Source organism: Hipposideros armiger, unplaced genomic scaffold (genome assembly GCF_001890085.2).
Source record: "Hipposideros armiger isolate ML-2016 unplaced genomic scaffold, ASM189008v1 scaffold_245, whole genome shotgun sequence".
NCBI lineage: Eukaryota > Metazoa > Chordata > Mammalia > Chiroptera > Hipposideridae > Hipposideros > Hipposideros armiger.
This window is the reverse complement of record NW_017731595.1, coordinates 1,414,597-1,441,675: the sequence shown is the minus strand read 5'-3', so window position 1 is coordinate 1,441,675 and position 27,079 is coordinate 1,414,597. Positions and strand designations below refer to the sequence as shown.

The 27,079-nt window shown below is 39.2% G+C and overlaps 1 protein-coding gene across 1 annotated transcript in view; it reads left to right on the top strand.

Moving 5' to 3' along the window:
- LOC109389838 (ubiquitin-conjugating enzyme E2 E2) overlaps positions 1-27,079 on the top strand; it is a 302,286-nt gene that overhangs the window by 272,286 nt on the left and 2,921 nt on the right. The gene's annotated exons all lie outside the window — the stretch shown is intronic.

Here is a 27,079-nt window from a genome sequence, read left to right as displayed (position 1 = left end):
TGTGTTTTCAAGGTGTAGATGCACAACTCCACCTTCACCCCTTGCCCTCCATAGGCCACTGAGCTGGTGCCAAAGGCAAGGTGAAGTGTACCAGCACGCGTCTGGGACAGAGCTTTGGGGGTGTGTATCCTTAGTCCTTCTCCTTTCTCCCTTTTCATATTAGCCAGTCTCCTGTTTACCTGTAGTTCAGCCTCTCATTTTTTTCTGCTGCTCCTTCTCTTTTTCTTCTTCTTTTTATTATCCTTATTGGTCACCTCCTGCTGTCCCTATTAACTCTCAACTTCTTTTAACCTTTTTTACACCCAGCAAAATGTGTTTGTTTGTTTTAAAAGAAGGAAATTCAAACTTTTTTATTTTTATTTTAAAAGAGCTTTATTTATTATTATTTCTGTAACCACATGACTTAGCTTGTGGTGTCTGTTGGCCTAGCATGTGGAATATTCTATTTCACTTCATGTGCCAAATGATGACCCTTGTTCTCCGGGTGTGCCAGGGCACGAATGGCCCGGCCCCGTCATCTCTCAAAAGGGTATAGTGTCAGCTCTGAAAATGGGGCTGAAACTGTGAGTAATGTTGGAGTGTTGCCATTCTCAGCCAATACATACCTTCTTAATGCCATGGCCTCTTTCTCCAGCTAAACAGTTTGGGTTTTTTTAGGCTAGTTTGGAAAGTATAGTAAATAAAAGTCCTATGCTCAGTAAGTAACATTGCACATAACACAATAATCTCATTTTGATGTTCTGAAGTTCTTTGTCCTGTGTATGGATGGCAGGGTTTGAAATTAAAACACTGGTGTTAAGTCCTAGTGTAAGATGGTTTATTGTTTAGCTCTAAGCTATTGTCTGGGTCTTCACTGCATTTATGTGTGACTTCTCTGAGTCATAGCGACATACTTTTGCATCCTCTTTGCAGCAAACCTAATGATTCCCCTTGTTAGACTCACCAGTGTCACATAGATCATGAGCACAATGAAGGTTATACTTTGCCGTGTTAAAAAAGATTAAGTCACGGAGCGAAATTATACTCAGTTTTGAAGACGTCAGGAAAACTAGAAAGTTGCCCTGCTCTCTCCTCATTAGATGAATCAGTGCCCTCATTTGTGAATTAAAGACAGTACTCCTGACCCTGACTGTCTTGCAGCATTATTATGAAGTAGTGTGTGTGGACATCTGTAAACACTTTGAAGGCTTTGAGTATCATGATATGGAATGGATTAAACTGAAAGCCCATATTAGCTCTGCACGGTGTGATGACCTGGCCTTTGAGATGTCTAAAAAAGCAAGATCATTTTCTTGCATAAAATGTTTTTAAGTGTCTTCTTCGTAGTTTTGTGAGTTTGGAGTTTCATATGTGACAGAATTTACTTACTAGAAAGAGAATAATCAGAAGAATGAATTATAAGTCATACTTGATTTAATGATTTCAGTTTGTTTCAGGCTTCTCTTTACAATCTAGATAATTTAATTATTTAGCATTATCCTCTGTCGTCTGTAAAATGAAGTATAACTCTGCTTCTTTGTTCTCAGCACCCATAATGCACAAATTTTATTCTCTCCTGCAACCCCATCTGCCAAAAAGCTCCTCAGGAAACTTTGCCTTATTTTAAACCCAAGCGTTTTTTAATGTTTACTCCCTTTGCCGTTACCTTGTATAAGATATAAGGCTCAGTCCTAAAGACAACTTAAAATAGGTCAGGATATTATACAGGGTGACAAACTCCTGATGATCAGAGACTGTGTCTAATTAAGGTAGAAGTGAAACCTAGCTATTTGTAGCAAGCTTCAAGTAAATTTAATTACTAAACTAGATATACTTTATTATCTGGGTTATTTATAGTGTTTCTTAAATACCTCAGAAGGAACTTCTGCTTCTGGTCATGAAGAAATATTGGGTTGTCAGAAAAGTCATGATGCATTTTTGCAACGAAAAACATAGGAAAAATATGTCATGACTTTTCCGACAACCGAATAATAGGAGCCATATTGATACTCCTACCTTAAACAACTAGAAAACTGGACACTAGACAGCAGGCATCCCAGTGCTGTGATCCCTGAGAAGACAGAAACAAATGAAGTGAACCCTCATATTGCCCCAGCTTACTGCCTACCTAGAGGCAACTTCCAGGCTGCGATGCAAGCAGGAAGAAACCAAAGAGAACCCAGCAGTTTCATTAAGCTGTGGAGACAGAAATAGGAGTTTGGGAAGACCAAGGTGGCTTGTGTTTGTGGGGCAGACACCCAGAGAAGAACTGCACAGAGAGAAAGTTCCAGAGCTCTGAAAATTCCCTCGAGTCTTTGGCTAACTTTAAATCTGTCCACCTGGGAAAGGACCTCCACAAAGCAGTAGAGTGAATAATTCCCGGAGGTTACATGAGGCCCTATGAGGGGAAAGATCTCACAATAAAGAGGAAGTCATGTAGTCCTCAGAAGATGCTGCTTTAATACTAGGGATGAATTAACCCTGCACTAAAGGTTACTATGCACCTGTCCTGAGTTTAAAGACAAGCTTGAAAGAATCAGACTTTTCCTAAATAATACATACTAGAACAAAGTACATCATTCTTTAAGGGACTACTACAAATTGCAAGACCCAGCAATGAAAAATACACAGTGTTATACATCCAATAAAATACTACTGGGCATTTTTAAAGCAGTTTGAAAATAGAACCCATAACCAGCAGAAAACTTAATCCATAGAACTAGACCCAGAAATGACAGAGATGATGCAATTAGTACACAGGAACCGTAGAACAGCTATTATAAATAAATTTTATATGCTTAGGAAGACAGAGGAAAACACAAACATGATGAAGAGAAAAACAGAGTATTAAAAAGATACAAACAAAAACTTCTAGCAGTCCGGCTGAGTGGCTCAGTTGGTTAAGAGCTCACTCAAGAGTGTGAGTTCTGAGCATCAGGGTCGCTGGTTCGATTCATAGCCCGAGCTGAGCTGCTGCTGAGCTGTCAACAGGTGGCAGGATCACTCAGCTAAAAATAAATAAATAAATAAAATAAAACGAGAAATATAAAAAAAGACAATATTAGACATGAAAAGTACATTGGAAGGGAGTAACAGCAGATTACATAAAGTAGAAAAAAGGATCGGTGAAGTTGAACATGGTAATTAAAACTATCATAATAAAGCAAGAGGAATAAAAGCCTAAAAAAAAAAAATGAACAGAGCTTCAGTGAGCTGTGGGACAACATCAAGCTATCTAACATACTTGTAATTGGAGTCCCAGAAAAGGGAGTCAAGAAAGAAGAACTATTTGAAAAAAATAATAGGAAGAACTTCCAGTAACAGGGACCGTATTTGCCCTTCCACCTGAAACAGCCAAAAGACAGACAAAATATATTAAACAATGGTTTTCAGAACAGTGCACTCAGGCGGCAAAGGACAGTGATCCCTGATACATGGGAAACAAATGAAGTGAACTCTCGATTCCTGCCCTGTGACAAAGATCAACACATGTCATCAAGGAAACTACTCAAGTCTGGAGAAAGAACTGTTTTGTTCACCTCCGTTTTGCCATGTGGGTAAGAGATGGGTCCCCACCCAAGGGTTATGGGAAGCGGCCAAACACACAACACCTAGCACTGGGCAGATGAACTTGATAATTGTTTATTAGTCACATATATTCTTATCTGGGGAAGATATCACACATCACACAGGGCCGTGTGGGGATTGTACTAGGGAACAGAGTTAACAAGCAAGGGCTGTGGGAGGCAGGCTTTGTAGTCTTGAGAGGGGAGTAGAGTGCTCCCTGGTTCCTACAAGAGGATGCGATTGGCTTGTGTGGATAATTCCACAGGCTGGCATGAAACTGACTTTCACTACTCCGTGATAAGAGGAACTGTTCCTGGTCTCCATGATAAGGAGGATTATTTCACAAAGGGCCCATAGGATCAGAGTCAGGAGAGGAATTCGTGGTTAGGCCATTTGTGGCCTTCCCAGTTTTCCCCGAATGTCAAAGCAGCACATAATATTGAGCCTTAATTTTAGGTCTTGTACCACAACAAGCATCCTAAAGGACTAAAGGGAACAGTGCCTTTTCCCACCAGCTAGACTGGAAAAATGGATAATGCATGGTACATTGGAGACATAGGGAGGTATTGCCTCAATTGTGGAAAATAATTAGCCCTGGACTATGCACTACTTAAGCCCGCCTACTGATCATGAGGGCTGGGTTGGGGTGGGGGGTAGGAAGTAGTCACATTATTACAGAGAAGCAAAGATAATAATGACAGCAAATATCTATTCAGAAACTATGCAAATAAGAAGACAGTTGAACTACATCTTTAAAGTACTAAAGGAAAAACTGTCAACTTAAAATGCTATACACAATAGAAATATATTTCAAAAAAGGTATTTTCAATAAAACATACCAAAGCTTTATAAACATTCTAAAGTAAAATTTGTTATTGGACAAAGGCCTTTAAAAGCAAGATAACCCAAAATGCATAAAGAAAATAATATTAACAGATTTGATTACATAAGAAATCTTAAATTCTATATAGTGAAAAAACCATAACATAAAACTTTAACAGATAGCAGTCTTGCAACATATACAATGGACAGAGAGTTAATATCCCTAATATAGGAAGAACTATAAATCAACAAGTAAAAAACCAACTCAGTTAAGGGTAGGAGAACAATGATCTAAAAAAGCAATTCACAAGAATAACTAAATATGACCAAGAAACACAGGAAAAGGTATTCAAACTCTAATATATACTAATGAAGATTTCTCTTTTTAATCACTAGATTGACAAAAAAAATTTTTTTTAACTAGCAACATTCTTTATGGGGAGGTTACAGGGGAAGGCATGTTTATAGTTTTATATACTTTGTGGGAATATAGATTTGTACATTTTTTGAGGACAGTTTGGAGGTACTGGTCAAAATATAAAATGCACATAACCTCTGACCAGCAATTTCACTTTTAGGAATCCATCCTGAAGAAATAACTCACAAATGCTCATGGATATATGTACAAGAAGTACCCCCACAGTGTTATTTACAACAGCAAAAACTGGACAAGTTTTTTGTGCAGCAATAGGGGATGGTTAAATAGATATTATGCAGCTGTGAAAAGGAAAGAAAAAGGAAAATTCACAATATTATGCAGTTTGATCTATTAAAAACAAAACTGGCCATACACACACATAAACCCCTTCATATGTATGTGTTTCATTATAAATGCATAGAAAAAGTGTGGACGTTTACATACCAAACTATAAAAAAAAATCAGTTACCCTGTGGGGAGTTAGAATTTGAAGGTGCAAGGTAGGAGAAAAGGATTTTCATGATTTACTTTTATATTTGTTTTATTGTTTGAATTTTTAAGAGTTAGTAAATCATTTAAAATTTTATATAACTAAAATGTTTAAAAATAAGTATTAGTAAATTAAAATGATAAAGGCTGAAGTTAAATTTTACTTGCTAAAAGGACAAGATTTTAAGTTAAATTCTGAAGCATAATTAGTTTTTAATTAATATTTTCAAATTTATGCAGCTCTTCATGAAATGTAAATATTTAAGAATTGACTAAGATACCTTTTGCTTAATTAGAACGAAAATATAACTGGGCAGAAACTTAATTTGGCTGTAGTAGAAACGTGCAAAATAGCTATACTCGTCAAACTTGTGGTTAAGTTGTGACCAGACTATACTTGTAAGCATTCTCTGTACTCCTTTAATTTTAAAGCATCAATCTATTTCCATTCACTTTAGTCCTCCTTAAAGTTATGAAGTTTCCCTCTTTGTCTTAAGGAATTAAGTCTTTTTTTTATGAATAATTAGTAATGTGTATTTACTGCTTGTACTATGTTAAATTTACAGAGAATTAGAGACTCATTAGGAACTAAAAATAATAACATTTTTCAGAATTACAGGTGAACTAATTTTTCCTTTTTTCAAGGGGTTTGAGTAGAGAAGTATTGCTTCAGCTGTTCCTTGCTGTTAGCAGGGTAATTTCCTCGAAGTACTCTCTTGAGAACAAGAAAGCATAGGAACAGGTATTATCTTCCATCAGGGCATCAGGGAAAAAATGTAACCTTCTTGTTCTTTTATGGTCTTCATAATAGATAATTAGAATGCTTTTTGAGAAGTTTTAATTTTTACTTTAAAAATGTGTGGTATATATTTATTTTAAAGTCACCCCAATGACATACATTGCCATTGTAATAATCAAGCAGAAGATAGGATGGAAAAACCTTTTAACACCAAGAGGTAATTCTTAAATGGCTGTGACGTTTTCTTCTTAAATGTTCTCTAGTCTAATCTTTTTTTCATCTAATACTCTTTAAATAGTAACAGAAGCAGTAGATGTTATGCAATTTAAGTCGTCAAATTAGTGATCACAGTATTATCCCCACGCTGTCATTCCACCCCCTGAAAATCTGTTGACAGTGTACATTTTCTATTTGTAGCCTGGGAGGGGAAGAGGAGGCCTGACTTCACGTCTTCATTATGTAGCCTCATAACCACAGTTGGGTTCTCGCCAGCCACTGATGATTCCACTGCCCCTGAAAATAAAAGGTTTTATGATGGGAAGAAACTTAGACCAGGATCTTAGTAAATCTTGGTTAGTATCAAGGTGTGGAAGCTGCATGTGGTAGAGTCCCTGAACCGAAGCAAGTCCTTAGGTATCACCCAGGAGGCCCCTGGTCCCTCTCAGGGTCATCACTAGATTCGAGGCGGAAAAGAAATGTCCTAAAAGTTGTTCCCGGGAAAGCCAAAAAACATTGCCCTTCGAGAAATTACCATCCAGCAACAGCTTGAACATACTTAATACCACTGAATTGTCTACTCAGAAACGGGTAAAATGGTAAATTTTATGTTACTCATGTTTTACCACAATAAAAAAAAATGTAAAGAATCACCATCCACTTTCTAAAAGCAGCTCCCCTAAAGAAACCTAACAGCTTAAGCTACAGGACAGTTTGAGCCAGGGGAGGACAGGACAGGAGTGTTGTGACTGAGAAGCCAGCCCTTCTGCCATAGCAGAGTGAGCCCAGCAGCATGAACACCCAGCCAGGCAGCAGTGAGGGAAGCAGTGGCTGTTGACTCTCCTCTCCTTCTGCCAGGGTTGGCGATGGCAACGATAATGAATATGGTGATAACAGCAACAGCTGGCCAGTGTTGAGCCTACTGAGTACCAGGCACTGTATTCAGTGCCTCTCATTAGTTTTCTCATTTAATCCTCTCAGCTACCCTATTGGGTGGGCACTGATGTTGTCTACTTATTGCAGATGAGTAAAACAGGCTCAAAGTGGTTAGTAATTTGTCCAGGTAAGGGTCAGAACTAAGATTTACATTCAAGGAGTTTGACTCCAAAGCTTGAGCTGTTAACATCTGGGCCATACTAGCCCAGTGGGGGTTTCTGTGTGACACAGCTGAGATGTGGCTTTTGTGCACGGACAGCAGGCTGAGGCCTTAAGCTCAGTTACTTGGTGGTTCTGCAGACATTTACCAAGCTCTGGTTCAGGCCCAAGGCCAGAGCAGGAAGGAGCGGGTAGTTCAGATACTTAGGTCACAATCCCTGCTCTTGAGACTAAAGTACAAGAGTCCGACAGTAAGTGAACCCTCACACAAAAGCAGAGCTTGTGTTTGCCGTGAGGTCCACGGGGCCCGATGATGCAAGCCCTCTACCTCAGGATGCCTGCTCTGCCAGGACATCCTGCAGTTAGAAACCACTCACCACCCACACAGTCCTCAGCAGTGACAGTACAAGGTACTCCCTCTTAGGGAGCCCAGGATTCTTTTATTAGCATTTCTGCAGCATCCATTCCTTTGGCTGGTAAGGGACTCACAACACAGGGGATTAATTCAGGGGGTAGGATGAGGGCATGACACAGCAGTAACTCATCTCTTTCTCAGCCATCAGACTTCCTCACCAGAGTGGGTTTGTAGAAGCCAAAACACACTTGAGACCCAAGAGGTGAAATTTTCACAGCACTCTCCACCACCCTTCCATCTGCCCCAAACAAAGGTGCCTTGTCTCCTAGATCCCCCCTATTCAGAGGACCCTAGCAGTCTGTACAAAGCGAGCATGAAGAGAAAAGAGGAGAGCTTTGTGTGGGGAAGAGTGCAGAATGGTTTAAGACAGATCACCCTCAAACATGACATTGTTATTAAGTGATGTATTCATTACAAAAGGCCATTGTAGCTCACTCACATGCACGTTATAACATGCGCCCATCACACTCAAAATCTCCTCCAGGAACAGGTTTCATTGTGGCCTGAGGATTGGCCAGCTTGGGGTGAGGTGAAGTAAGCTTTGTAGTTCTGAACCTTTGTAGTTCTGAAGTACCTCAGAACCTTTACACAAACAGGAGTGATGTATAAATACTCCCTGCATGTATTCTGTGTAGCATCCATTTTTTTCTGTTTAGTAGTACATCTGCCAGTATTGACATCTAGCTATACCTTTCCAGGGTACCTCTAGCTATAGGGTATCTTGCTCTTAGCATTTGTAACAGCACTCAGCAAGACTCTCTGTGAACACATGTCCTGGGGTAGGCGATCTTTTCAGATTATTCTTCATCTACCCCAGTCTAATTTTAATAGTAGTCCATTTGTATACTCCCCGTCACAGAAACTATTATCAGAGATTTCTGAATATAAAATAATTTTCCTGTTCACTATTAAAGTAGTCATTTAAAATTGGCCTATTAATAAAGACCACTGCAATTATTACTAATTACTATAATTTTCGAGACTCCTCAGGCACTCTGTTCAATAGATATTTATTCTTAATGCCAAAAATTGGAAGGAACTGGACTGGGCACTACAGGGGATTCTACAGGGGCTACAGTCACCACCACCACCACTGCTGCCACTGCTACTGGAAATATTCTTCTAGCCATTTGCAATCTCATAGAGGGTGAGTCAGTTATAAGGGGAGCACAGAAATGGTTTGTCGCCTCATTGGAACTTGGAGAGGATGTGGTTAGCAAGGAGGGGCAGCTGGCAGAGGATTATCCTGAAGGCATATAGGACAAAGAAATGCAGGGATGAGAATGTGAGCAGGATGCCTGACTGGAGGGCTTGCATGTTGGGAGAAGATGATGGAGATGTGAGACATGGCTGGCTATAAATGGCCCTTAGGTGCAGGAAGCACACAGCCTCTAAGAGTGTGCTATGTGAACTGTGTTCCCCCAAAATTCTGTGTGGAAGCCCTAACCTCCCAATGTGACTATGTGGAAATAGGGTCTATAAGGAGGTAATTAAGGTTAAATGAGGTTATAAGGGTGGAGCTCTGATTCAATAGGATTAGTGTCCTTTAAGAAGAGACCCCAAAAATTGCATTCTCTCTCTCCCTGGCATGTGAGAACACGGAGAAGGTGGCTGCCTGCAAGCCAGGAAGAGAGCCCTCACTAGAAACCAAATTGGCCCACACCTTGATCTGGGACTTCCCAGCCTCCAGAACTGAGAAATAAATTCCTGTTGTTTAAGGTACCCAGTCTGTGGTAATTTGGTCTGACAGCCTAAGCAGGCTAATACAGGGTATATGTAAAGTTTCCATCAGAATGTTGGTAGAAATACTCTGCATCGTGCACCAATTCCTAGGCACTATGAGTGTTGACTAGACCTGCAATTCCTCAATTCATTTAGGACTCAACACTATTCACTGGCTTCAAAGGAGGGTCTGGTGTTTGTTTTATCCCAAATTTTAGACATAAGGGGAGGAATTGATCTTCCTCATCTTGCTTTCTGCTAGCAAGATGTCCAGCATTGCACCAGGCTCATCTGTTTAACTGAATTAAGGTGTCGCTGTTATCGAGGCACTAGGTAAAGAGGGCCTAACAAGGAAAGTCACCACGGACAGGTTTGGGGGTTGAACGTTTCTGCCATTTCAGGAACTAGGTAGTCAGGAGGCAGCACAGGGAAGATGGACATCTGTGTGCATCCCGTCTCTGCAGCTCAGTGTCCACAGCCAGCCATCCTGGTTCTCTTCATTATGACTAGAACCTGTTCCTGTTTCTTACTTTATAATGACTTTTTTACAAACTGTACTTTTGAACTTTTAAGAATGTAAGGTTTTGTGGCATCACTGTTAGCTGACCTCTTCTCTCCGTCGGTTTTCACCACATGAATGCAAGCACAGTCTGAAATGCTCTTTAGCTACCATTCAAGGCTTTGAACATGCAGCTATGGCCATCAGTCATCCAGGAAAACACTGACCTCTAGTTTGAGTGAAATCCTAGAATCCTGTTTTCTTCCATTCTCCACTATATTTAGCCAGTCTGTTAACTACCAGCATATTTACATGTTGCTGTAATAGCAAAATGAATTTCTCAAAATGTATTAATAGTATTTTCCATATAAAAATTTAAGTATAAAGGTAAACGTACTGATTTTCTGAATTTTGATGAACTTTTTCTTGTTGTTGATTAATAGTTACCTTGATTATATCTACCATAGGGTCTTACAGATCAAAGTTGAAGATGATTTCAGGAGGAAAAAATGTTCTCTTGTGTATCAATTGTAAAGTTTAGCCTGTAAGTAAGAAAACAAAAATTACTTGCCATATTTTCATTGTTAATAAAGCCCAATATGCTCTACATTTCCTTTTTATGGAATGATAGAAACCTTTGGTCACACTTTAGTAAAACAAAATTCTAGATCAAGAATCAATGATACTATAAATTTTATATTTATAACCTTTATAAGGAAAAAAAAGGGGATAACTACAAAGATACATGACTTGTGAGCATGGAGTAAAGCAGCTTCCCAGCATAGATCAGTGTCTTAAGTTTTTTTAGCTTCTTATCAGAGTACTTCAGTACGCTGGGAGTACTCTGGTAGTACTTCAGTACGCTGGGAGTACTCTGGTAGTACTTCAGTATGCTGGTAGCCACAGCCATGGGCCTCTGTTTTGGTCAGTAGTTTTTAACCTCCCGTTTACAGAATAAACTGACATAACTCTTAAAGTGGATTACACATTAGCTAGTTAAAATTGGACATTTGTTTCTGAAGGAAATGGTTTGGTTTTCTAAATGCCTCCGTTCCGTTTTTTTTCCCCAGTCATTGACAGTAGTTCTTTGGATGTTTTTAGATATGAGGCAGCTTTCTCAAAAGCTGTACCCAAAAAAGACTCTAAAGTAAACATGAAAAGAAATCAGATTAGAATTGCTGATATTGTATCAGTATTAAAAAGCAGCTGATCCTAGATTTAAGATGAAACCAGTATTGTGTACCTTACTTAAGTTTATATGAAGTTAAAGATGCATCCTTAAAATGCATCATACAAACTTATTGTTTAGAATTTTATCCTTTATGCCACTCAGATGGCTTAAGCATGTGTATTTCAAGAATCCAGCATTTCTCCTATGCCATCAAAATGTGTATTTAAAATTAACTTGTAAAAGTTACACAATTTTAAAACAAATGCTAATGTTCTGTGATTCTGAAGTAGCACAAACAGAATTGGTATGTTATGTAAAATTATTCCTTTCTTTACTTATCAGTAATGTAGTTTGTATAATAGATGAGATTCAGCTTCCTAATCATTCACTCAGTTTCCCAAAGATAGAGAGTATAGTAGCAGACCTCGTCCACAACTTTTTCAAACGTAAGTTCTCAGCTCTTTCTCAGCAAGTCACTCTGTTGCTATATTTCTCTCCCCTCTTGTCCACTGGTGAGGCTTAAGTAGCCTTCCTTGGAGTTCATAGGGATCTGACAAATTCCATTAGAAAAGTCAGTCTGGCTTTTTGTTTCTCTTGACATCAACACACTGGGTCAGCCTATGTCTGAGAGGAGCATGTCAAAATGGTTGTCTTACTGCATTTCTCATTATTGTTCTCTGGGGTGATATCCTTTGAAGGTCATATTATAGATCGTTTTATCAAAGGAATGTCAACAATAGTAGCTGGGCAAAGGTTGGTTCCATCTAATCAGATATGTCCTCCAGAGCCACTAATAGCTTGATGCCCTAACAAAACCTGGTTGCCTAAATACTTCACCATGACTTTGAGCTAGTCTCAGACTTACCATGGCTGATCTGCACATTCATTCTCAGACCTCAAAAGTACATTGCTTAGTGCCTTTTATTCTGTTAGTACAGGGCAAAAGCCCAGATAAATGCAAGTAAGCAAACAGTATTTCATTTTAATATTGCTCCACCTCTACCCTGCAAGCACATTCACACAGACATATCTATAAGTATACACATATGCTTTCAGTTTGAAGCTTGAGTCTCAGACTTATTTAAAAGCAGGTCTAGTAAAGGAGTCCAGATGATGTTAGGACCATCCTAAAATCAGTCTCCAGAAAAGGAGGTTCAAGGTAACAGCTCATGAGATTTTTCCCTAAAGCGGGTTTACATTGTGGTTAATTATAGAATTTCATCCTTAGTCTAACTTGTAGTATATTGTAGTAGATGGGAGGGATGATGTGTACCAGCTTTTTGAATATGACATAGTTTCCTGGCATCCATTTGCTGAATATTGCTCGTCCAGTATGAGCACACTGGTTTGCCTGTTTCAGCACTTGCGTTCACTAAAATCTGCTCATCTAAATGTCATTTATTGACCAGTTCAAGTGCTAAAACCAAATTTTTATAGACACCTTCATTCTCATGATAGGTTATTAAGTACCATTTCCTAATGAGATCACTCAAATAAATCATTTAGGGAACTGAAGTCTCAACACAAGCACGCTGTAACGATTTGCTGTAGGGATGGGCTGAACATATTGCAACTCCACAGACTTTAGTTTTGACAGATTAAAAATAACCAGCTAATGAAGTGAAGCACTAAAGCTTTATTCTTATGTTGTCCCTAGAGAAACAATTATTCATTTTTATTTCAGTTATAACTTGATTATAAATTGAGGGTTGACTCATTAGTACAGCCATGCACCTTTTAAGGAATCCAATGCATTTGATTATTAAGCATTTAACATCACTCCCAGGGGCAGGCAATCCCAAAGAGCCATTAGGCATGGAAGGCATTAAAAATTTGTTTTACTGCCCTGTAATCAGCCTTAACCATGACCTGTCACCCCCACACTAGATTACCTGGGGGTCTTTCTGTGTCAGATATCACGTACTAGAGCCTCAACTTAGTACAAATGAGAATTAGATTTAAATTACTAAGCTAATTTTCATTTCCGATTTTAAACAAAATTTAATTACCTGCCTGCAGAAATAAGAGATAGTCATGTTTAACTAATACCAGCAGCCCCATCTGTCCTGCCATGAGCAGTTTATATATCCTTCCTTTTTTTTTTTTTTTTTGCAATGTTGAATTAAGGACACAATATCTACTTGTCACTCCAGTAAGGATTTAGTACGGTTAAAATATTTAACGTGAGTTGACACCACAATGGCATGTACATTATAAATACCGTATTTGCCGGCGTATAAGACGATTTTTTGGCCCTGAAAAATATGCCTCCAAGTGGGGGGTCGTCTTATACGCCAGGTACACTTCAGATAGACTGCCCATAGTGCTTGCCCCGTGCCATAGTGGCCTCCCGATGCCCGCCCACTTCATTCCACATACCGTTCAGGCATCAGCAGCGCTGCTGGGTGTATGCTCGGCTGTTATGCGATTTTGCTGTTATGCGATTTTACCACACTCGCAAAATCGCACACAGCCGACCATACACCCAGTATGATAGCGCAAAATCGCGAATCGCGATTTATGTATATGTTTGATTACATACAGCCTTGTGACAGTTTTCCTGCATGTCATAAGCATTTGAATATAAATAAAAATGTTGAAATCAAATCTGATATTGTTTTACCTTTTATTTGGTGTGTGGAAGGTGTGCGGAAGAGGGGGTAGTCTTATACGGCGAGTATATAACAAACTCTGTATTTTGAGTGGAAATGTTAGGGGGTCGTCTTATACGCCCAGTCGTCTTATACGCCGGCAAATACGGTAACCTCTAATGAAATTAAATGCTGATGCTTAGTTCTTTTGTTATCTTTATAGGAACAGTTCTCCAATATTATTTTGATTTATTACTGGTTTTTATGATTATCCTACACTGAATAATTTAAATATGTAAATCTCTATGGGTACCTGCTGGACCTAATTTGCAAGTGAAAATATATCATTGCTCATGCCAGTAGTGGGTGTGGTCTGATTTAGAGGCCAAGAGGCTATTTAGTAATCAGTCTCAGATGCCCACCCCCGCCCCCCACAATCTATTTAGTGATAAGGAGCCAGAAGTCTCTCCTGGGGTCCTCAGCAGTCATATTGTTTTCTCTAATGACTTTATCTTTTAAGCTTTGAGCTTTGTGTTTTATATGAGAATAAAAAATTTTTGAAGAATTTAATAAACTTCAAATTGATAACTGTAAACAATCATTACTAAAAGTACTCTGTAGGTGAAATGTTGGCAAATAGATAAAATTAAAATGGACATTCATTCTATTAGTTTTATTTGCCACAAATAGTCATCGAAGTGTGTATTATCCATAGGGCTGCATTTTTAATTTGGGTTTTTCCCTAGACCTAGTAACACAATATAGTATGTCAGTGCCAAAAAATTTGCTCTTATGACCTCTGACAAAGGAACAAAACTTATGTACAGGTCTAGAGGGTTAATTTAACCTTACCAAAAAAAAAAAAACATGTATTTTTTTAAACATCATTCCTAAGAACAATGAGTGTGTATGTGTGTGTGTGTGTGTGTGTGTGTGTGTGTGTGAGAAGAATGGCTTTTTAAACAAGGAAAACATGGTACAAACAGTATATAATTTGCAAATGAAAATATAATCCTTCATGCAGATATGAGTACATTCTCATTTAGGGGCAATCTATTTGTTGCCTCTCCCCCCACCAAAAAAAAAAAAAAAAAAAACACCGCTAGACATATAATCACTATGCAAATCTATTCAGCATATTTACACTGGAAACAACCGTAGCCAATTACAGAAAAATAGGTGGAGCTCTTTTAAGCATTCATTAAATCTTTCAAGGCAAGGAGGTAAATTAAACTTTATAAGGCTGTTATACAAATAACTATTTTAGAATTTAAATATGATTGTGTAATTTGGTGCTAGTTGCCATATTCATTTTAATACCAAAATTTAGCTTCAAATGAGCACAAAACAATGCTCCAAATGAGGCACGATATCTGGGAACCCGTGACTCTGCCCACCACACAAGCATTTAAAAATTAGGACCTCAGCATGTCCCATTTCATGTTGAATCAAGAGTGGCCTTCAGTTTCCAAAAAGAATCCCATGATTTGACCAGTCTTGAATAAATATAGTGGTAGGTCCCAGCCCCTGTAGGTTTTATCACTTTTAATAATGTATCTTGGAGAAAGAATTAAAGTAGTATAATATGAATGTTAAAATGTCATTTGAAAAGCTGAGACACCAATGAAGGTCAGATATCCATGAAGCATGACTAACACAGCTCGCAACATGGAAAGCAATAATCCAAACCAGGCTTATGAGAAGGGATGGAAAAGAGATGATTGTGTGTCAGACACTGTGCTGGGTACCTTAGACTGGCAGAGTGGATGGTGGCTTTCAGCCGTGTGATTTGCAGAACCCCAAATTCCTCCTAGTCGAAAAACAGAATTCAACTATACACATACTCTTTTGTTCCAATTATTTTGTGTTAATGTAGTTTCTTTGTGGTAAATGCAATCCCTATAGTTCCCTTTGAAAATGCACCTGTGTCTGGAAAAAATGGCACATTAGGTGGCAGCCACATTATCCTCAGATACATGAACATTTCCTCTGGGAGAGAACGATATGTGAGTGTCAAGAAGGGGAAATACACCAGGGAATGAGCCAAATGGGGAGGGAGGCAACCAAGCTGAATTTGCCCTACTTTACAAAGTTGTGCAATCAGAGAGAGCCTAACTTTGCATTACTACACTCTTGTGAACAGTGAGAAAGTTGGAGAGTTCTGATGTGTGTTCTTGTCCCAGAGTAGGTCTGGCATTTTTTAAAGTGAGAGGCTTGCATCTGGGCTGAGAAGTGTTAAGGTAAGAAAGGTCAGCAGGTTATAGAGGCAAGTGCAACAGAGCTTGTTAAGAGTAATCAAAGCCCTACTTAGGGAAGCAGCAGGAAACAGGGGATGGGAATTTCCACCCTTGGGAGGTTACAGGGGCCATCTGGTTAGAGAAACGGTGGTTTAACTCTACAGAAGCTGAAAATCCAGGTTAAGATGCTGATTAGAAAAATCCCACAATTGCAGTCCATCTTTATTTTCCCCTCTCACTTATGGGATGCGGTGATTGCGCCCGAATAGTTTCAGCATTATTTTAAAGGAGTTAATGTGTATGCAGATAACTTTGATAAGTGCTTCTTCCACCTCTTTTCTTTCCCCCTTTCTGTGTTGTAAGAACCCCCTTCCTAAGATCAGTGGTTTCCATTTTCTTCCTCCTCAGAGAACGGTCTCCCTAGGGAAATCTAGTATGACAGCCTAGAGCAGCGGTTCTCAACCTGTGGGTCGCCACCCCTTTGGGGGTCGAACGACCCTTTCACAGGGGTTGCCTCAGACCATCGGAAAACAAAAAGATATTTACATTATGATTCATAACAGTAGCAAAATTACAGTTATAGAGTAGCAACGAAAATAATTTTATGGTTGGGGGTCACCACAACATGAAGAACTGTATTAAGGGGTCGCGGCATTAGGAAGGTTGAGAACCGCTGGCCTAGACTGACCATGTTGTTGTCAGTTGTTGCTCATGAGGCTGTGGAGATGGAAACCAGTTCATATCGATGCATTTTTAATGCCAGCGCTTCACACTTAGCATAAAGGTTTTCATCAAGAATTTTTCCTTTTGAACAATGATTTCACACCCTTCTTTGTTAGTGTTCTTTCACATTAACATGTTTGCCTCTTTTGAAAAGATTCTGTTTCCTCCATAAACAGTTAGAACTGAAGAGGAGAGCAGAATTTTAGAACAGCCTCTATTGAAGATAAAAGTGTGATTAGGATATGGAAAAATAATTTAATGCATGTATTATCTGGAATATCAGACAGGCTATTGGCCAAAAAAATGCGTCTTTACGCATAGTTGATCTTGCCGTAGGGGGAGGAGGGTATGACAGGATGGGACCAGAAATAGGTTTTAAAAGAGAGGGACCTTGCATGACCAGGTTGTGTCTTTAGAGACTGAAAAGCTTAGTTCATCTGGGAGACAGAGAGATGCTCAAGAAGGTATTTTGATGGTCCAGGTAAGAGATGACCGAGGCCATGAAGAGGAAGAAGAGGGGAAGGACCAGGAAATATTTTGGAACCAGAATCCCCAGGGCCTGGTTTCCTAACCTCTGTGACAGCATCACTTGTAACTCTGTGAACCTGACTGTGCCTGGTGTCCACAGATTTCCAGGTTAGTCCTGGAGAACAAGAAGGATGCATTTCAGGACCAGTTGTGGTACCTCGTAGGTTAACATTCCTGCCACCCCACTGACCCATCTCCCATTTTCTGCTAGCAGAAAAATGGAAAACAAGGTTCACAGTTCCCACTTGTGATACATTAGAATTTATTTGGATGTGGTTTTTTACCTCTATCAGAAGGCTACAGTAAGAGTTTGAATCCTAGAAACAGGCCTGCCCGCTGGGCTGAAGCGGAAGTGGGGAGAAGCAGGACATATGGGCCAAGTTGGACCTGGTGTTAGAACATCTTACCCAAGGCAGAAGCAGCAGTAGGTTGTCAAACAAAATTACTGAGTACATATTACATAGAAGAGTCTATGAATTATAAGAATTGAAACCTTCAGGGACTAAAAGTAGGAGATAGCAGGGAAGCTTGAAGATAAAAGCAAGAGGTTAGCTATAGGAAATAGATCATACTGTCTTCTTTACACTTAAAGCAGAGCTATCTAAATATTAAACCACAAAAAATTTAAAAATCACACTGGGGCTACCCACATGCCTAACACCTCAAGTCAGTGACTTGGAGAGCTGCTGATCCTATAGTTACATATGTCATTTAGGCTCAGACACGGGAAGGAGGATGTCTAGCCAGGCATCTGATACTAACCCCAAACTAAATTCCTTCCCGCCCAGTGGGTCTGATTGCTCTTTCATTTATTCCATAAATATTTATTGACTGCCATCTACAGTGCCTCACACACTGCTGGTTTTGTGATACAAGACTGAAAAAGAGACACTGCCTACCCTCAAAGAAAAGGGGTAGTTAACAAGCACAGAGTGATACGTGCCCTCCTTGATACAGCTAATGGTTGGGCTCCAGCTTTAGCGGAAGGTTCAGCATCATTCCTTTTGGAAGGGAGCATAAGAGCAAGGCCTCAGCCCAAATCTAAGTCCACACTTTCGGTGGAAAGTCATTCCTCAGCATGGACAGCATCCAGATGACTCACCAGGCTGCCTCAGTTGCAGATTATCAGCACTAAAGGCAAACGGAATGACCTAGTAAACAAACCACTGAGCTCCTTTCCCCGCTCTGGCCCTCAGCTGGGTTATTTGTATCTCTGGACTCAAGTCCAGATCCCCGATGTGGGGAGACAATGGTCAGTGGGAGAGTATCTAGGGCATGACTGCTGTATTCACACCCACTCTCAAAACCAGCTCCTGCCCCACTCTTAGCTACTGAAGAGGAGTGTGAACAACAAAAAAAGTATTTGAGGGGAAAATTGATACATTAGAATACTAATATGTAGTGGGTGGCCTACATTTGAGAACTGTGGAATAAAAACTTTTTTTTTTTAAGAAAAGGTATGCATTACAAACTATTCTTGTTAGATTTATATTATTGTCATTTTTACTTTCATCAGGGTTGGAAGTAGAGGGAAGAGAGGATCAGGATAATCTTAGTCTCTCATAGCCAGAGACCATGAGAAAAAGACTCCATTTTAAGAGAATTTGTTTTCCATGGCAGAAACTAATGTTCGTAGAGAATATATATTTAAAAAATAAAAATAAAAACCAAAGGCTCCATAGCTCAGGGGTTAGAGCACTGGTCTTGTAAAAAAGAAAAAAAAAAAAACTTGGTCGATGTAGGCCAATGGACCTGAACTATTCTCTCTTTAAAATCTAGAATCCTCAGATAGTGACGAGTGCTGGTGAAGGTGTGGAGAATTGGAACCCTCACACATTGCTCGCAGGGATATGAAACGGCGCAGCCTTTTGGACAGCACTGTGGCAGTTCCTCTGATGGTTCTGCATAGTTACCATATGACCAGGCAGTTCCATTTTTAGGTACATACCCAAGAGAAATAAAAACATGTCCATGCAAAACCTGTATGCAAATGTTCACAGCAGCATTATTCCTAATAGCCAAAAAGTGTAAACAACCCACATGTCCATCCACTAATGAGCGGATGAACATAATGTGTATTCACAAAATAGACTGTTATTTGGCGGTAAAAAGGGATGAAGTACAGAGGCGCACTAAAGCAGGGATGCACGTTTCCATTACGCTCGTCACAGAAGAGCACATGTCATATGATTCTGTTTATATGAAATGTCCAGAATAGGCAAATACAGAGAGAGACAGACAGTAGATTACCAGATACCTAGTGCTGGAGGATTTGGGGGGATGGGGAGTGATGACTATGGGGTACAAGTTTCTTTTGGGGATTATGAAAATATTCCACAATGGATTGTGGTGATAGTTGCATAACTCTGTGAATGTACTAAAAACCATTGAAGTACACATATTAAATGGGTCAATTGTACGGCATGTGAATTATATCTCAAAGCTGCTTTTTAAAAAAAAAAAACCTAGCTTCAATATCTTGGCATCTATGAGTCTTTCCTACTTGCTGCAAGAACAGCTTTTTACAGTGGTATTTGGAGGAAAGTCATGTGTGAATCTCTGGTGTCTTAAACAAGCCCTCTCCTGTAAGGATATTTTCTGGGAGTTCATTAGGAATTATTGCTAAGTAAGCCTAGAATTGCAATCCAATAGCTTCTCAGTAGGAATGCACCATCTGTGCTTTCCTTTAGATGAGTCTATTCTACCAGAACACTTTATATTTCAAAGCACACATTGATTTAATGTACATAGCGGTGCTATGTAAGCTGATAGGATGAGTTTTTAAGTTTTTAAAAATATTTTATCAACAGTATACTTTAGGTTATAGTCAATGTATTTTTATTGTTTATTGAGCAGTCTCAACTCAGGAGGCATTAGTACCAAATGGTTTTAATTTTCTCCAGTCCTTGCCTTAGGCCATGCTTTGTTGAATCTTTCTCTTCTGTCCCTTAACAGTATTTAGCAGATCTCATAGCATTCAGGTTACTTTCAGTTATTAGAAAAGCAATATGGTCCATTTTTAAACTCCCATCTTATACCTGATTTAAACCTAATTTCCTTCTTCCACTCCATCACGATAGAGGGAACATGGTCTGGTTCTCAGGTACCTCCTTTCTCTCCCGTTTCAAGGCCTAACTTCTAGGCAGTAGGGGCTAGGTGACAGATGAGAAGAGTGTCCCTTTGCCTAATTTCTCATAGTTACCATCCTCCCCACTTCTTTAGCAAGCAGCATCTTCCGTCCATGCCTCCTGGGTGACAGGTGTCAAACTGCTGCTTTGCATTGTGTGATTTGAGAGCTCGCTTCCCAATACCCTGATGTGGAAGACCCAGCCCTGGCTTAACCCTGACTAACCCCTTCCGCAGCGGTTTACTAGTAAGTATTTAACAATTGGCTGGGGGCAAGAGTCGGGTACTGGTATGTATTATACATATGCACATAAACATAAGTTATACATTTTACTGATGTGTGTAGTACACAGTTTACAGATAATAAAATATACAGTACTTTTTAATGCAAATTCCATATAGCCAGTTCTCCCAGAAGATTTTCAGTGACTTTTTTTGCCAGAAGCTTATGTGTATCCATCTTATGGTTGCAATTGACAAATGAGTATAGTTTTAACATGAATGTTGGATGATATTTTCATTTAAGTTCAGAACGAAAGCAAAAGTGAAATAAAGAAGGACGTTGGAACTTCACTTGTTAGTCAATGTCATGAACAACTCTTTGCTGAATCAGATAATAGTTTCAAATACTGGAAGAAAATACCCTCCAATTTTTATGCTATTCAAAATGTAAGGACTCTAGACATGACATACTTTTAAGTTTTAACCTGCGTTATTAGCATTTTCGAAATCGCTTTCTTAACTGCAGGCAAGAAAACAATCAAGTACTAATTTGTAGCATTTGCCTATTTCAGGCTACATCCATGACCTTACTGAATGCATAATTGGGACGAGATGCACAGAAGCACGCTGTGATTTTCTATACGAATAGAATAAACATTTTTCTAAACCTATGCAGATTAATAATAGCAGTAAAATAATTAAGAAATTATGAGTTTTAAGTATTAACTTTGTTTATAAATTATTTAATTGTAACTTTCTGTACTTAAATTTTAATAATGACTGTGTTTAAATTCCTAAAATTTTTAAAATTGGCTGGCAAGCTGTCTCCAGAATGAAGACCACAGCCCCTCTCCCACAGCGGTCTCCTAGGAGCCTGGTGCCTTCCCCTGGAAGCTACCTTCTGATAGGACCCTGATGAGCCAGCAGTACAGACTGCTTCTTTGGCGCCCCCTCTCTCTTCTCTACTCAGAGAGTCAAGAGGCAAAGCAGAAGGCCAGCTGCCTAAGCAGCTCATGTCTGGTTTAAGCCTCCAGCCAGGGAGACCCTCACATCTCCTTCATACAGGCACCCTCGGTCTTTACTAGTGAGCCTCTTGGTACCCTCCTCTCACAGCTTTGAGAGGGAAAAGTTGTCTTCTGCCTGTTTTTGTGGGGGCGGGAGGAGGGAAGGCAGGGAAGGTCCACTCCCCCACACACCACGCGCCCAAGATGGTGGGAGCTCAGCATTCCCACCAACCTTTCCTTTTCCACACTTGATGATAGATTTCTGGGGCTGTCAGAGCCAGCTGTCTTCTCTTGGTAAGTCTTGAGGAAGATATTAATGCTGCTTGAGAATTTGCAGTACTCAGTACCCCTTTTAGCATTGCCAGCTATTAATTCTGGAGTAACCGCATATCTTACTAGACTTGTATGCAGTTTTATTTCGCATTCTCAAATTTAAATCTAGTTTCATAATGTCCACCATTTGGTTTAAATCACGGACGTGATCGTCTTTTCTCCCTAAATCACTATAAGCTATACACACACTGTGTGTCTCTGTGTGTGTGTGTGTGTGTGTGTGTGTGTGTGTGTGTGTGTGTTTTCAGGACCTTTAACAACCTTTGTGGTTTCAGTCAGACCTATAATTAGCCATCTGGTTTCTGCGCCTTCCAAAATACAAAAACCTTAACTTTGTCCTGCTCACTGGATTTTTAATCAGTAGACCTAGAGGAATACAGATTTTCTAAATCTTGATAATATTCTTCAGAGAGACAAGAGATTCCTATACCCCTGGGTTGAAATAGCATTAATTGCACCAAGTGTTAACCTTGTCAGGATTAGGGTTCTCCAAATAAAATTTTAGTGAATGAAAGAAGTGGGGAAGGATGAGAACTTACCCTACCAGATATCAAAACATACTATAAAACTATAATGAGAAAAACAGGAGAAACAAATAATGCAAAAGACAAATTAACCTATTGAAAGAATAGGTGCAAACTCAGGTCCAGTTACATATAGGAAGCTTGTATGTGATAAAGCTAGCATTGCACGTAAAACTTACATTAGTAAACAGAGTATTTCTAAAATACTGGAGTGAATGGAGAGGGCCTTTGTAAATAAGCATGGTCTCAAAGCAGAGAATGTTAAGGGAAGATTGACTTAGTAACTATTTAAAAATTTTAAACTTAATATGGCAGGAGACATCATAAACTAGGTTAAAGGATAAATGATACACTGGGAGAAAATATTTCGTCCACACATAATAGGTAAGTAGTAGTATCATTGAAAGGGCACTGAATTTATTTTGGCTGAATCCTGAAGAGCCAGTGTTACAAGCAATGAGCAGCCTTGGCGAGGCAGAATGTTCTCATCTTGAGATACAAGAATAAATATGAAATTTTATTTTTAAGAACTTAAGTAATATTATAATTTTATTATTAGAAACTTAGTATGTTTTTAAAGTTTGACATTATGGTATAGCAGTATAATTTCTCAGTGCTGCCAGCTGTTCGAGGGCTCCTCTGACCATTTGCAGTATTTAAATAATGTTTTCACCAGGTGAAAAGCATGAGTTTTTTGGCCACCTTTGCCAATGTGGTTCGTCTTAATGGAGAGTTTACTGTCAGATCAGTAAGCTTTCCTTTTTCTCTAGTGGTAACAAAAGTGGTAAACACCCAGCAGTAATGGTGCAGGGTCACAGTGGCGCCCCCACCCGCGGGAGCTGTGTGCCGTGTTTCCCGTAGACCTTTGCCCTCACGTTTTCATTTCAATGTTTGTACGTTAATTTGCCACTTCACACAATCACTGGATGTGCTGCTTTCTCGGCCAGCGGACACTGGTTGTTACCAAGTCCTTTTCTGTCAGTATCAGTGTCTGCTGTGGACGGTATAAAGATCTGTTTGGTTCCATGGCCTTTTTATTAACACCTGGGATAGCTGCTCTTCCATTGCACTTTGAACATTTGTGTGAATACCCGTGAAGGCAGTTCCATGTCTTTCCCTTGTATGTCATGTTATTTGTCTTTGGCCAAAAGAGATTTTCAGTCTCAATTACATTCATAGTGCTTACCAATATTTATAAAACCAGTATTCAGATATTAGCAGTAAGTCCAAGTGATGGTATTATGCTTATTAAATATGATGGGACCCTATATGATCTTTGATTTCCACAAGTTCAGAAAAGCTGGAAATGAGTTCAAAGGAGGAATTTGTCTATTCCGCCTTCCAAAGACTAAAGCAGGTTTTGGCTGAATACTGAGGCCAAAGCTGAACTTCAGTGCATGTCTAATATTTATAATATATAAAGTGCCTCTTCATATTAGCAAGAAAAATAAATGGACAAAAGACATGAACAAATCTCAGAAGAAGAAATACATATGGTAAACAAAATGCTAAACATCAGTAGGCATGAAGTTAAATGTGGTTACAACAATGACAGTGGTTTTTTTATTAGCTTGACAAAAAAGTGTTTTTAAGATTGGTAATAGTGTTGATGAGAATGTCCTGAAACAGGGTAAATTGTACATCCTTTGATTGAAGGGCAGTTTGGCAGTATTTACTGAAAGTTTAAAATGTGTACTCACTCTCTGATCCAGCACTGGCATGTAGAGGAATCTACCCCTCCAGAAGTACTCAGACGCGTGCTCAAGGATTTATATGAGACTGTAATACTAGCTCTGATAGCAGAAAAAAACACTTCTAACCTAAATGTGCATCCGTAGGGGAACGTAAAAGTGAACGCTGAATAACTATGCAAAGAAATGCCCTGTAATTATTTAAAATAATGAGCTAGATCTGTTTGTACTGACTTAGAATACATTGTTACAAAGGAAAATGCAAGTTGCAGAATGTCTAGGAGGGGTGAGCACCCAGCCATTCGCAGTGGTCAGGGAACTTGGATGGAATGGGTACTGGGATGGAGGAAATGAGCGGGAAGCAGCGGAAGCAAAGGTGCAGAGCCGTGAAAGAGAAGAGTGTACTGAGGAAGCTGGGAGTCGTTTAGATTTTATCTGAAGAGAATGTCTTCAGGAAGACAATCAGATTGATATTCTTAAAAGGTGTACACAAATACTTATTTGCCTGTCTTCCTTTAGAAAATAATAGAAATTTTGTGTGTGCTTTACAGAAATTAACTCACTTAATTCTTATAACAACCTACTGTTATTGTCTCCATTTTGCAGTTGAGGAAACTGAGGCACAGAGAAGTTAAGTACTTTGCCCAAGGTGACTCGGTTATTGGTAGAACTGAGATGCAAATCCAGGCCGTTTGGATCCAAAGTCCGCACCCTTTTCCATTAGACTGCACTATTTTTGTTGGTTTCTTTAAGAACATACATGTTTTCTTAGGAAAAGGGAATCAAAAAATGTTTTCCATGCGATTTCTCCCATACCGCCTACCAACCAAGGTAGGATGGCCTTTGGCCTTGCGAATGGAATCGCTCAGCTGCTCAGCAGTCCGCCAACCTTTTCTGAGCTTCCCTCTTACCATCCATCGCTGCTCATCCCCCTTAGTCTTCATCGCTGTCTCCTTCGTTTCTGGGCAGGCTATAAACCCTTTGGCTTGCAGGGTACCCAGCGTAACCCCAGCCATGAGATACATGAGGCTTGAGGCAGAGATGCAGGAGTTTTCTCTTCTGGAAATCTCCAAAAAAAAAAAAATGGGAGAGGGGACAGAGTGCTCAGTGTGAGGTCACCTTTCTCTCACTCCCGAGTAACCCTGACTGTCATGCAGCCCACAGGCTAGCACTGCACAGCACCTCTTTGCGCCTGGAGCTGTGTAGGGAGGCTGGGGTGACACAGGGAAGTAGAGGTGAGGCAAGAAGGCATGTTGCCCATCATCAGTGACCTTTCAGTCTTACGCTTTCTTTCACTCTGGCTAGTATGTCATAGCTAGTGTTATGTCAACAAAAGTGACGACATGATTCTTATTAAAAAATGATGTGATGTGGTTTTAGAGGTCTAGTTAATGGAGGGCATTGTATGCCCAACTCACCGCCATGATTATCCATTGACCACTCTGGAAACCCTGTACCTCTGCCTCAGGGAACCTCTAATACACGCCTCGACATCATTTGGGAGAATTAAGTGCTTGTAGTCATCTAACCTTGTGCTGTAAGAGGAACAGAGTATGAACATACTCCTCTTTTCAAAAATTCCAATAACTGCTGAACAAAGGCAGAAATTGTAGGAGACTTAAATATCGACTTCCGCTGATGAACGTTGTGGTTTTTCTATAGGAGGGAGACTGATAGATGATAATCTCAAAGGTTGATAAAGACTTGGGAAAGTAGTAACAATCCGGAAACCCAAAATGATGGGAAATTTTTCCTTTTTTAGAAAGAAATCGTTAAGGAAATATGATCGAGTAATTGATACTTAGAGACTCATTTTCGATACTATCTATAGCTATGAAATAAGAAACCCCATAACAAGTTTCCACCTTACTTAGACTCATAAATACACTACAAAAAGTGTCTTACTCCATTAAATTCTCTTTGATAGTCATTGCCTACATGTATATTGCATAGTTTTGATCCAGCTACGTGCAGTCTTCTAAAACATTTTAGCATTAAGAACTATTTAATTAATAACATGATTTTAAAATTCCTTCATTTTATACTTTTATTCTTCATTTATACTTTAAACAGATTTAAGGGTTGCATAAATTTGCAGATTCATGCACAATAGTGTTCTTCACAGCACTGTTTATAAAACAAAAATATTGGAAAGAATCCAAATGCCTCTGCACAGGAAATTGGTTATTAATTCAGGTGAATATTAAAAATGATGAAGTAGATCTGTAATTATCACTATAAAAAGTTATTCACTATATAGTAATTTTTTTAAAGATTACAAAAGGAGACTAAATTAATCGTTGTTTGTTTTGTTTTGTTTTGTTTTAGCTGAGCCATCATGCCACCTGTTGGCAGCTCAGCGGCAGCTCAGCTTGGGCCGGGAATAGAACCGCTGTTGCTCAGAGCTCTCACTCTTGAGCAAACTCTTAACCAACTGAGGCACTCAGTTGGCCCAAATTAATCGTTTTTTAAATTGTATATTTAGAAAAATCTAGGAAGTTATAAGTCAAAATGTTAATAGCACTTCTCTCTGAGTGCATTTACAGATGGTCTTTACTTACAATTTTCTGTCTCGTGTATTGTCTGTGGTAGTTTTTAAGAGGATTATTAATTGTGTCTATAGTTAGCATGTATAATTTTACAGATGGGAAAATACTTATCTTTCTAAAATCAAACTTGAAAAGGTAAAAGGAGCTCTGAAAGAAATGTACTGTTTATTTAAGCATACAAATTATCTTTGGGGTGACCGGTTAGCCCAGTTGGTTAGAGCATAATGCTGATAACACCAAAGTTGCTGCTTTGATCCCCACATGGGCCACTGTGAGCTGCACCCTCCTTAAACGAGTCAACTATGCCATTGTAGCATGAAAGCAGTGTGTAACCAATGACCGTGGCTGTTCCCCAATAAAAAAGTTAAAATTATATATATATATATGTGTGTGTGTATATATATATATATATATATATA